A 13,737-nucleotide genomic window follows, 5' to 3' on the forward strand; every position below is an offset into this window, starting at 1 on the left:
GGAGGAGCAGGAGGAGCACTGCCAGAGCCCTGCAAAATGACCACCAGCAGGCCACAAATGTGCATGTGTCTGCTCAAACGGTCAGAAACAGACTCCATGAGGGTGGTATGAGGGCCCGACGTCCACAGGTGGGGTTTGTGCTTACAGCCCAACACCGTGCAGGACGTTTGGCATTTGCCAGAGAACACCAAGATTGGCAAATTCGCCACTGGCGCCCTGTGCTCTTCACAGATGAAAGCAGATTCACACTGAGCACATGTGACAGACGTGACAGAGTCTGGAGACGCGGTGGAGAACGTTCTGCTGCCTGCAACATCCTCCAGCATGACCGGTTTGGCGGTGGGTCATTCATGTTATGGGGTGGCATTTCTTTGGTGGGCCGCACGGCCCTCCATGTGCTCGCCAGAGGTAGCCTGACTGCCATTAGGTACCGAGAGGAGATCCTCAGACCCCTTGTGAGACCATATGCTGGTGCGGTTGGCCCTGGGTTCCTCCTCATGTGGCTGGAGTGTGTCAGCAATTCCTGCAAGAGGAAGGCATTGATGCTATGGACTGGCCCGCCCATTCCCCAGATCTGAATCCAATTGAGCACATCTGGGACATCATGTCTCGCTCCATCCACCAACACCACGTTGCACCATAGACTGTCCAGGAGATGGCAGAAGCTTTAGTCCAGGTCTGGGAGGAGATCCCTCAGGAGACCATCCGCCACCTCATCAGGAGCATGCCCAGGCGTTGTAGGGGGGTCATACAGGCATGTGGAGGCCACACACACTACTGAGCCTCATTTTGACTTGTTTTAAGGACATTACATCAAAGTTGGATCAGCCTGTAGTGTGGTTTTCCACTTTAATTTTGAGTGTGACTCCAAATCCAGACCTCCATGGGTTGATAAATTTGATTTCCATTGATAATTTTTGTGTGATTTTGTTGTCAGCACATTCAACTATGTAAAGCAAAAAGTATTTATTAAGAATATTTCATTCATTCAGATCTAGGATGTGTTATTTTAGTGTTCCCTTAATTTTTTTGAGCAGTGTATTTCCAGGCAACAAAAAAGTCATTGGCCCCCATCACAGGAGGTTGGTGGCACCTTAATTGGTGAGGACGGGTTCTGGGACTCCAAGACAGACAGACTGGCTGGCAGGCAGATAGACAGACCGACAAAGACACACCCAGGGCTTATGGTAATGGCTGGAGCAGAATTGGTGGAATGGTATCAAATACATCAAACACATAGTTCCCCTATGTTTGCTCCGTTCCAGCCATTACTATGAGCTGTCCTCCTCTCAGCAGCCTCCATTGGCCTGCTGTGCTTCACCACTCGGTGCACTCTGCTGACCATTGCTGAGGCCAGGAAGATGTCCGCCAGCCGAAGTAAGAGCCAAGTTCATTGCCATGCAGTTACAATCCCCTTTGCTTCCACCCACTTCACATTCTTCTTCAGGTGCTGATATTACTTTCTAAATTAAATGTTATTATGGTCAGATTACTTACAATAGTGAACGATTATATCAGATCAAGGGACAGTACCAGAGACTGTAAGGGGGCTGTTGCCTGATTAGAAGTTTACAGAAGTTATTTTTTTAATACATTATTTTCTATATTAGTTTAGGGTTCATCAAATCCCAACCTGACAGTGTGCCTTTCAACTATTCTATTTTGTTTTCCAACCCTCAGGAAACCATGAGAAGGGAGTGGGCCACCTGACCAAAAACCATTGCTGTGTGTGGTTAAACTCCAGCGGCTCCTCTAGGTGCTTCAGCAGACCTACTGTCTTTTAGATCCTGCTGAAACGGTCCACTATCAGCCAGGTGAGGATGCTCTCCCATGGAAAGGATGAGCTGTTGTGGCAACAAAATGGCTGAAAGTTGCCTGAGTCGTGCCTCGTTTTCTGAAAAGTTTAAATTTACTCCTGAAGATCTGCATTAAACTGACAACTACAGACAAGACTGTTTAAGGCACAGCATGTTTTCCTGTCATCGAGAATCTGAAATATATTAAAGTAGCAAGGGGGGGGGGTGAATTGTTATGCATTACATTTTAATTCCAGGTTGTAAGGCAACAAAATAGGAAAAATGCCAAGGGGGTGAATACTTTCGCAAGCAACTATAGCTCTAATCCACAATATGGCAGAGATTGAAAAGCCATAAAACATACAGTACCAGTCAAAAGTTTGACACACCTACTCATTCAAGGGTTTTTAGTTATTTTTACTATTTTATACATTGTAGAATAGTGAAGACATCAACACTATGAAATAACACATGGAATCATGTGTAGCCAAAAGTGTTAAACAAATCAAAATATATTTTGTATTTGAGCTTCTTTGAAGTAGCCACCCTTTGCCTTGATGACAGCTTTGCACACTCTTGGCATTCTCTCAACCAGCTTCACCTGGAATGCTTATTCCCACACATGCTGAGTACTTGTTGGCTGCTTTTCCTTCACTCTGCTGTCCAACTCATCCCAAACCATCTCAATTGGGTTGAGGTCGGGTGATTGTGGTGGCCAGGTCATCTGATGCAGCACTCCATCACTCTCGTTCTTGGTCAAATTGCCCTTACACAGCCACACAGACAGTTTCACCAGCAAAACACGCCCACACCTCCTCCTCCATCCTTCACGGTGGGAACCACACATGCGGAGAGCATCCGTTCACCTACTCTGTCTCAAAAAGACACGGTGGTTGGAACCAAAAACCTCAAATTTGAAGTCCTCAGACCAAAGGACAGATTTCCACCGATGTCCATTGCTCATGTTACTTGGCCCAAGCAAGTAGCCTTTGTATCCTTTAGCAGTGGTTTCCTTGCAGCAATTCGACCTTGAAGGCCTGATTTCACGCAGTCTCCTCTGAACAGTTGATGTTGAGAAGTGTCTGTTACTTGAAGTCTGTGAAGCATTTATTTGGGCTGCAACTCTAATGCACTTGTCCTCTGCAGCAGAGGTAATTCTGGGTCTTCCTTTCCTGTGGCGGTCCTCATGTGATCCAGTTTCATCATAGCTCTTGATGGTTTTGAAATGTTTCAGATTGACTGACCTTCATGTCTTAAAGTAATGATGGACTGTCATTTCTCTTTGCTTATTTGAGCTGTTCTTGACATAACATAGACCTGATCATTTACCAAATAGGGCTATCTTCTGTATACCACGCTTACCTCGTTACAACACAACTGATTGGCTCAAACACATTAAGAAGGAAATAAATTCCACAAATTAACTTTCAAACAAGGCTCACCTGTTAATTGAAATGCATTCTCGGTGACTACCTCATGAAAGCTGGTTGAGAGAAGGCCAAGAGTGTGCAAAGCTGTCATCAAGGCAAAGGGTGGTTGCATATGTGTTATTTCATAGTTTTGATGTCTTCACTATTATTCTACAATGTAGAAAGTAATACAAATAAAGAAAAGCCCTAGAATAGGCTTGTGTCCAAACTTTTGACTGGTACTGTATGTTTGTGGCTATGGTCAATAATATCAAAGTCTGGACTGAAATCTACCAGTACAGATCACACAATCTTCTTATTATCAATTTATTTTAACCAATTATCAGTCATTTGTGTCAGTGCAGTACATGTTGAGTGCCCTTCTCTATAAGCATGCTGAAAGTCTGTTGTTTTCAGTTTGCTAAGAGCTGGCAGCAAGCTGATTGGTCTGCTGTTAGAACCAGTAAAGGCTGCTTTTCCACTCTTGGATAGTGGAGTGACTTTGGCTTCCCTCCAAGCCTGATGACCAACTCCTTCCTCTAGACTCAGATTAAAGATATGACAGATAGAAGTGGCCAAAGAGTCAGCTTCCATCCTCAGTAGCCTTCCATCTAAGTTGTCAATGCCAGGAGGTTTGTCATTATTGATCGATATCACAAATTAGACCAAATTCAAATTTACAATGCATTTCCTTCATTATAATTTTTTTTTATGCATGCATACGATGGCTTAGTTTGTTGTTGGCATTTCCTGCTTAAGTTTGCCCATTTTGCCAATTAAGTAATCATTCAAATAATTGGTAACATTAGGGCCTCCCGACTGGTGCATCGGTGCTAGAAGCGTCACTATAGACCCGGGTTTGACCTTTCGGAACCTTGGTTCTCCTAGATATAGCCACTATATTGTGATCACTGCGTCCAATGGGTACGGATACAGCTTTAGAACAGAGTTCTACAGTATTAGTAAAAATGTGATTAATACATGTGGATGATCTTATTCCTGTAGTATTTGTAAACGCCCTGGTAAGTTAGTTAATAACCTGAACCAGAAAACAGGCACTGGTAAGTTGGTTAGGACATCTATTTTATGCATGACACAAGTAATTTTTCCAACAATTGTTTACAGACAGATTATCTAATTTATAATTCACTGTATCACAATTCCAGTGGGTCAGGAGTTTACATACACTAAGTTGACTGTGCCTTTAAACAGCATGGAAAAGTCCAGAAAATGATGTCATGACATTAGAAGCTTCTGATAGGCTAATTGACTTAATTTGAGTCAATTGGAGGTGTACCTGTGGGTGTATTTCAAGGCCTACCTTCAAACTCAGTGCCTCTTTGCTTGACATCATGGGAAAATCAAAAGAAATCAGCCAAGACCACAGAAAAAAAAATTGTAGACATCCACAAGTTTGGTTCATCCTTGGAAGCAGTTTCAAACGCCTGAAGGTACCACGTTCATCTGTACAAACAATAGTACGCAAGTATAAACACCATGGGACCATGCAGCCTTCGTACCGCTCAGGAAGGAGACGCGTTCTGTCTCCTGGAGATTAATGTACTTTGGTGCGAAAAGTGCAAATCAATCCCAGAACAACAGCAAAGGACCTTGTGAAGATGCTGGAAACAGGTACAAAAATATCTATATCCACAGTAAAACGAGTCCTATATCGACATAACCTGAAAGGCCGCTGAGCAAGGAAGAAGCCACTGCTCAAAAACCGCCATAAAAAAGCCAGACTATGGTTTCCAACTGCACATGGGGACAAAGATCGTGCTTTTTGGAGAAATGTCCTCTGGACTGATGAAACAAAAATAGAACTATTTGCCATAATGACCATCGTTATGTTTGGAGGAAAAAGGGGGAGGCTTGCAAGCCGAAGAACACCATCCCAACCGTGAAGCACGGGGGTAGCAGCATCATGTTGTGGGGGTGCTCTGCTGCAGGAGCGACTTGTGCACTTCACAAAATAGATGGCATCATGTGGATGGAAAATTATGTGGATATATTGAAGCAACATCTCAAGACATCAGTCAGGAAGCTAAAGCTTGGTCACAAATGGGTCTTCCAAATGGACAAAGACCCCAAGCATACTTCCAAAGTTGTGGCAAAATGGCTTAAGCCCTGACCTCAATCCCATAGAACATTTGTGGGCAGAACTGAAAAAGTGTGTGCGTGCAAGGAGGTCTATAAACCTGACTCGGCTACACCAGCTCTGCCAGGAGAAATGGGACAAAATTCACCCAACTTTTTGTGGGAAGCTTGTGGAAGGCTCCCCAAAATGTTTGACCCAAGTTAAACAATTAAATAAATTATTATAGCATTTCACATTCTAAAAATAAAAGTGGTGATCCTAACTGACCTAAAACAGGGATTAAATGTCAGGAATTGTGAAAAACTGAGTTTAAATGTATTTGGCTAAGGTGTATGAAAACAACCGACTTCGACTGTACACTATCAAGCACTTCACACACATTATTTTAGATACTGACTGTTAGCGCTTGGTGGCTTATAGCAACACCCCAAAATAATAGGCTTTAGATGAGGCAGGTGAATCTGCAGCCACATTTCTTCAGTAACACTTCTCTAAGCATTACTGGGATTTGACTATTAATATATACAGCAACACCTCCCCCGTAAGTATTCCTGTCTCTTCTGTATATGTTATATCCTTGTATTGCTACTATTGTATCAAAGGAATTATCTAAGTGAATCTCAGAAATGCTAATATATTAATGTTATCTGACGTTAGCAAGTTACTGATTTCATGATTCTTGTTTCTAAGGATTCATATATTAACATGGGCTATGTTTAGCTCTTTCCTGGGAAGCTTCTCAGACATAATATGGAAAATAACAAACAAAGCAAGAGAAAACAAAAACACATTTAGCAGTCCATTAATCAGTTGGTGTGTGTAAGTGTGTATGAGGGCTGCAGGGTTGAAGTTACAAACCCATAGGCTTGGCTTTCTCATCCCATCCAGGCTTCTGGGAGGGAGGCTGGACAATGTGCCTGTCATATCGGAAGAAACAAATGTCCCCACGCGCTCCGGCAGCTTTCATGGCCGGGATAAGTCATTTTCTCTTCTGGCGCACAGCTTCAGGATAGTCCTTGTTGAGGAATATGTACATTCCCCTCAAGTTCTTGGCTCTTTCTACCTTGTCCTTGAACCTCACAAATTTGACGATTGTTGGCCTGGGCCTGTCACCTGGGCCGGTGGTGGGTTTTCCAGTTCTGTGGGCATGCTTCAACTCAATCTTCCTGTGGTCCATCTCCAGTTTCTCCAAGATCATTTCCCTCACTTTGTCCTCAGACTCCATCCAGGTCTCATGTGGACATTATGCAATTCCATCGACAGCAATGTTGTCCCACCTTGATTGTCCCTCAAGATAATCTGATTTCTCTGTCATTTTTATCATGGATTCATATAAAAAACTACTGTCCTCTTTCAATGACTTACAGATTGTCGTCATCTTGCCATTTTCCTGTTTAAACTCATGACCCTGGGAGAACTTTAAACTGTTCTTCAGTTTTTGGACCTCTCTAGTCTGGTCATCCATTCTTTTATTAGTTGACTCTACCAGTATTAGTACACAAAACTTGAAGCTATTTTCTTGTTGTTGTAACAACTTGATAAATTAATTTATATGTTTAGAGATAATGATTAAATAATGTTACCCTAAAACATAACCATTAGGGAGTATAGTATATGTAGCATGTATAAGGAATAATGAAAGTATTAAACTTAAGTCCAATTAGGTTGGACTGGGAGAGAGAGAAATGTGTGTGTGCATAAGAAAATACCGAAGAACAATTAAACTGTGTTTGAACCGACCTGGCTAGAACTCTGAGAAACTGATAAGGACAGGGAGTACTTCTCAAGGTTTCCCTAATCTCAGGGGAATGGAACTGTTGGCCGGGTAGTGATACACAGTGGTGAGAACTATGGAGGATAAAACTCACCTACTGTTTGTGTGTATGTATGTGCGTAGGATATCTACTGTTTGTGTGGAAGTATGTGCGTAATTAAGGAGCAAGGTATGAAATAGATGTCTTTGTATTCTTGACTTTAGATTCTCTGAATAAACTGTACTAGCCTTTTGCATAAGCTGAGTCTTTGCCTAATTATTATTATACCCATGGTCTTACAACCCTCGGGATTGGTCAAAGCTATTGATTGAAAGTTATTATCATTGGGATTGAAAATTCTCATGACACAACTGCTTGTAGAATTTATTTTTCTGTTTAAAAGATCCTTCCACCTGTGATATAGAGATACCATCGTTCTCAACGGTACACCCGCTGGCTGTTACTCTCCGTAACTCCTGACAGGGCAGGTCACAAGCTCAGGACAATCCGTGGTGCCAGCCACAAGGGCTAACCGCGTCGCGGGCTGCGTTCAAGCCCTCAAGGAAACCCCACTAGCTTGATAGGCAGCTAACAATGGCTGCTAGGCTACCTGCTACGCCAAACAGGTCATCATCAGACCCTCGGTAGGCAGGATCACTGGACAGAGCAGCGGTCCCAGCAACTGATGCCAACCGCATCGCGGGATACAAAATCAAAAAGGAAGTTAGCTAGTAACAAAACTTTTCCAATAGAACACTTTTTCAGACACTTTCAAAACTTGCCAAAACAACAAACCGAGCGCTGCCTCATTCTTTGTTCAACAGGAACATTGCTGGAATATTGTCATATTGTGGGTGTCAACCTGTCTGTCTAGACAGACTACCATCCAGATATGTATTAGTGATTGATGACTGTTGGTACTAGCTAACAAAGTTCCTGTGGGTTTAATCTTGTAATTTAAAGAGAAACTTCAAATCATAGACCCTGGGGTCAAGATAAGGGAGAGAGAGAATTCGCCATCAGAGTAAGAGTGCTGATCTAGGATCAGGTCCACTCTGTCATATAATACTAAACTCAGCAAAATAAGAAACATCCCTTTTTCAGGACCCTGTCTTTCAAAAATAATTCGTAAAAATTCAAATAACTTCACAGATCTTCATTGTAAAGGGTTTAAACACTGTTTCCCATGCTTGTTCAATGAACCATAAACAATGAATGAACATGCAACTGTGGAACGGTCATTAAGACACAAACAGCTTACAGACGGTAGGCAATTAAGGTCACAGTCATGACAACTTAGGACCCTAAAAGAGGCCTTTCTACTGACTCTGAAAAACACCAAAAGAAAGATGCCCAGGGTCTCTGCTCATCTGCGTGAACGTGCCTTAGGCATGCTGCAAGGAGGCATGAGGACTGCAGATGTGGCCAGGGCAGTAAATTGCAATGTCCGTACTGTGAGACGCCTAAGACAGCGCTACAGGGAGACAGGACAGACAGCTGATCGTCCTCAAAGTGGCAGACCATGTGTAAAAACACATACACAGGATTGGTCGATCCGAACATCACACCTGCGGGACAGGCACAGGATGGCAACAACAACTACCCGAGTTACACCAGGAATGCACAATCCCGCCATCAGTGCTTAGACTGTCCACAATAGGCTGAGAGAGGCTGGACTGAGGGCTTGTAGGCCTGTTGTAAGGCAGGTCATCACCAGACATCACTGGCAACAACGTCGCCTATGGGCACAAACCCACCGTTGCTGGACCAGACAGGACTGGCAAAAAGTGCTCTTCACTGACGAGTCGCGGTTTTGTCTCACTGGGGGTGATGGTCGGATTTGTGTTTGTCGTCGAGGGAATGAGCGTTACACCAAGGCCTGTACTCTGGAGCGGGATCGATTTGGAGGTGGAGGTTCCTTCATGGTCTGGGGCGGTGTGTCACAGCATCATCGGACTGAGCTTGTTGTCACTGCAGGCAATCTCAACGCTGTGCGTTACAGGTAAGACATCCTCGTCCCTCATAAGGTACCCTTCCTGCAGGCTCGTCCTGACATGACCCTCCAGCATGACAATGCCACCAGCCATACTGCTCATTCTGTGTGAGATTTTCTGCAAGACAGGAATGTAAGTGTTCTGCCATGGCCAGCAAAGAGCCCGGATCTCAATCCCATTGATCACGTCTGGGACCTGTTGGATCGGAGAGTGAGGGCTAGGGCCATTCCCCCCAGAAATGTCCGGGAACTTGCAGGTGCCCTGTTGGAAGAGTAGGGTAACATCTCACAGCACGAACTGGCAAATCTGGTGCAGTCGATGAGGACGAGATGCACTGCAGTACTTAATGCAGCTGGTGGCCACACCAGATACTGACTGTTACTTTTGATTTTGACCCCCTTTGTTCAGGGACACATTATTCCATGTCTGTTAGTCACATGTCTGTGGAACTTGTTCAGTTTATGTCTCAGTTGTTGAATCTTGTTATGTTCATACATATATTTACACGTTAAGTTTGCTGAAAATACACACAGTTGACAGTGAGAGGACTTTTTTTGTTGTTGCTGAGTTTAGTATTCATTGTGAGGTTACCTTCAGCAAATTCTTAGTCTGGATTGTTTTCTTGTGTCAAAGTAGACCCTGTACATGAATGAAATATGATTAGCACGGTCAATTTGTATGTACTGTAGATACCCTGTACATACTGGTCTTGACGAGAAGGAAAAACAACTGGTCGGGGGTGGTTCTCTTCTGCAGTGTTCAACCAATCCAGCAAATGTGGAGGAGTTAAGATGGAGTGTCGCCTTGCTAACATTCAAAAACAGATGTCGAGTCACCATTTCCCCTGAAACCCTGATCACCAGGTTTTTGGAGACTCGGGAGAGGCTAGATAAAGGCTAATGACTGTTTCATCTAAATAACATTAGTGGCCTGGAAATATGAGGACATTGTTAAAGTAAACAAATGTTTAGTAGGAAACAACTTCACCGTCATTTTCTTGTCGTCAAACGGATGGAAATGTTGTCACAAGTTTTTCAAAATGACGTAGCAATGCTAACATTAGCGAACTAAAGTCCGGTGGTCTCCCCTCAATCTTAGCTAGATAGCTAGCTAACATTATACTACATCTAACATCAATCTGGTGACAAAAATTTTGATAAAATCTTTTCTTACTAAGTGTTTATCTCCTTTGCAATGTACTTGTATTTCCAGCCACTGTAATGCACTTTTGATTAAATCAGCGCTCATTAACAATGCATTGAGTAGAATGCTCGATCAGTCAGACATGCTTCTCAGATAGTGGCTTGCTTGTTCTTGAGAATAGCCATAGCTAGCTACCATAGTGATCCCCCCGAGAGAAGCTAATTTCAGTGCATTGTTCATTTAGCTTGTTAGCTAGCTGGCTGTTCTAGAAATTATAAAATCAGATGCTAGCTAATTGTTTCAATGCACCTTCCAAATGTGAAATTACAAGACAAAAAGGACACTTCCCAGATAACAAATGTTGGTTCTGGGAATGTTCCAATAATGTTGCACCAATGTTTCCCAAAGGTTGAAATGGGTGGTTTTCTTCATGCTCTTTGAACATTCTCTTTTGGTTGTATAAAGGTAGCGGGGAACGATCTCTGAAGGTTACAAGGTCGGGAACATTCTCTGAAGGTAACAAAGTTGGAAACACACACAGGATTACACAATTAAATGTGAACAATTAACACAATTATGATTTCTGTTATCAATTTATTTTATAAAATGGTTTCGGAGAAATCTGCAATTAGATTAGCACACACACTGGCTGTCACAATTAAATATGAACAATTAGTTCTTATATTTATTCTCAGTAAAACCAATTACCACACTGAAGACATTTTTTTTAAGTACAGTATACTCAGTCATAACTAACTGACTTCATATGGGCAAATACAACTCAGAATCAAATGGAACGTTTTAAGCTCTCCAAGACTTAAAAATAAGTGATATTGGCACATGATGGGGGGAATGTTGGAACATTAAATCAAATCAAATCCAATTTTATTTGTCATATACACATGGTTAGCAGATGTTAATGCGAGTGTAGCGAAATGCTTGTGCTTCTAGTTCCGACAATGCAGTAATAACCAACAAGTAATCTAACTAACAATTCCAAAACTACTGTCTTATACACAGTGTAAGGGGATAAAGAATATGTACATAAGGATATATGAATGAGTGATGGTACAGAGCAGCATAGGCAAGATACAGTAGATGGTATCGAGTACAGTATATACATATGAGATGAGTATGTAAACAAAGTGGCATAGTTAAAGTGGCTAGTGATACATGTATTACATAAGGATGCAGTCGATGATATAGAGTACAGTATATACGTATACATATGAGATGAATAATGTAGGGTAAGTAACATTATATAAGGTAGCATTGTTTAAAGTGGCTAGTGATATATTTACATCATTTCCCATCAATTTCCATTATTAAAGTGGCTGGAGTTGAGTCAGTGTCAGTGTCGGTGTGTTGGCAGCAGCCACTCAATGTTAGTGGTGGCTGTTTAACAGTCTGATGGCCTTGAGATAGAAGCTGTTTTTCAGTCTCTCGGTCCGGTCCCAGCTTTGATGCACCTGTACTGACCTCGCCTTCTAGATGATAGCGGGGTGAACAGGCAGTGGCTCGGGTGGTTGATGTCCTTGATGATCTTTATGGCCTTCTTGTAACATCGGGTGGTGTAGGTGTCCTGGAGGGCAGGTAGTTTGCCCCCGGTGATGCGTTGTGCAGACCTCACTACCCTCTGGAGAGCCGTACGGTTGTGGGCGGAGCAGTTGCCGTACCAGGCGGTGATACAGCCCGCCAGGATGCTCTCGATTGTGCATCTGTAGAAGTTTGTGAGTGCTTTTGGTGACAAGCCGAATTTCTTCAGCCTCCTGAGGTTGAAGAGTTGCTGCTGCGCCTTCTTCACGATGCTGTCTGTGTGAGTGGACCAATTCAGTTTGTCTGTGATGTGTTTGCCGAGGAACTTAAAACTTGCTACCCTCTCCACTACTGTTCCATCGATGTGGATAGGGGGGTGTTCCCTCTGCTGTTTCCTGAAGTCCACAATCATCTCCTTAGTTTTGTTGACGTTGAGTGTGAGGTTATTTTCCTGACACCACACTCCGAGGGCCCTCACCTCCTCCCTGTAGGCCGTCTCGTCGTTGTTGGTAATCAAGCCTACCACTGTTGTGTCGTCCGCAAACTTGATGATTGAGTTGGAGGCGTGCGTGGCCACGCAGTCGTGGGTGAACAGGGAGTACAGGAGAGGGCTCAGAACGCACCCTTGTGGGGTGTTGCACAGGGCGGGGTCGAGACCCAGGGTCTCGAGCTTGATGACGAGCTTGGAGGGTACTATGGTGTTGAATGCCGAGCTGTAGTCGATGAACAGCATTCTCACATAGGTATTCATCTTGTCCAGATGGGTTAGGGCAGTGTGCAGTGTGGTTGAGATAATAACGAAGGATCGGACATTTTTTCAATTTTCGCCTAAAATGACATACCCAAATCTAACTGCCTGTAGCTCAGGACTTGAAGCAAGGATATTTGGCATTTTTATTAAGATCCCCATTTGCTGTTGCAAATGCAGCAGCTACTCTTCCTGGGGTCCACACAAAACATGAAACATAATACAGAACATCAATAGACAAGAACAGCACAAGGACTGAACTACATAAAGAAATGTTAAAGGCACACGTAGCCTACATATCAATGCATACACACAAACTATTTAGGTCAAATAGAGGAGAGGCGTTGTGCCATGAGGTGTTGCTTTCTCTGCTTTTTGAATCCAGGTTTGCTCTTTATTTGAGCAATATGAGATGGAAGGAAGTTCCATGCAATAAGGGCTCTATATAATACTGTACGCTTTCTTGAATTTGTTCTTGGGGACTGTGCATATTTTTAATACCATTTGAAAGGAAACACTGAAGTTTGTGGAAATGTGAAATTAAATGTAGGAGAACAACACATTAGATCTGGTAAGATAATACAAACAAAAAAACATGCATTTTCTATACACACAGTAGTGTGTTTGCAAAGTTTCAGATTGATCCAGTGAAGCATTGCAAGTATGCCCAAATGTGCCGAATTGGTAAATTGATACATTTTCAAATACATAACTATGGAGAACATTCAAAAATTATATGATAATGAAAAATCTAAAGTTTATACACTCCCAGGAATTTCATACATGATGGATCATTAGCCTATACACCAACTTTCACACATCTAGTTGGCCAGGTGGGGTGGGTGTGGAGCCAGAGACAGCAGGGGTTCAAACTGTAGAACCCAGTTCCTACATTTGAATATAAAAATTGATTTTATCAAACAAAACTATGCTACATTTTATCTCTGTGACCCTCAGGATGACAAATCAGAGCAAGACTACTGAATATAAGTACATTATTTACCTTCAGAGGGGAATGCATCAAACCAGTTCCGTGATAAAAGTTTTGTTGTTGTTGCACTCTCCTCAATAGCATGCTACAATAGCATGCTATTTTATCACTGTAATAGCTACTGTAAATTGGACAGCGCAGTTTGATGAAAAGAATTTACGCTTTCTGCCCATATAAGACATGTCTATGTCCTGGAAAGTTTGCTGTTTTCTTACAATGTCATGCTAACTACATTATCATACATTATCTCAACCTACCAGTATAGGGA

At 42.7% G+C, this 13,737-nt stretch overlaps 1 protein-coding gene across 2 annotated transcripts in view; it reads right to left on the reverse strand.

The window, feature by feature from the left end:
• LOC112249405 (carboxyl-terminal PDZ ligand of neuronal nitric oxide synthase protein) overlaps positions 1–13,737 on the reverse strand; it is a 239,935-nt gene that overhangs the window by 209,156 nt on the left and 17,042 nt on the right. The gene's annotated exons all lie outside the window — the stretch shown is intronic.

The sequence above is a fragment of the Oncorhynchus tshawytscha genome, linkage group LG01, assembly GCF_018296145.1.
Source record: "Oncorhynchus tshawytscha isolate Ot180627B linkage group LG01, Otsh_v2.0, whole genome shotgun sequence".
Taxonomy (NCBI): Eukaryota; Metazoa; Chordata; class Actinopteri; order Salmoniformes; family Salmonidae; genus Oncorhynchus; species Oncorhynchus tshawytscha.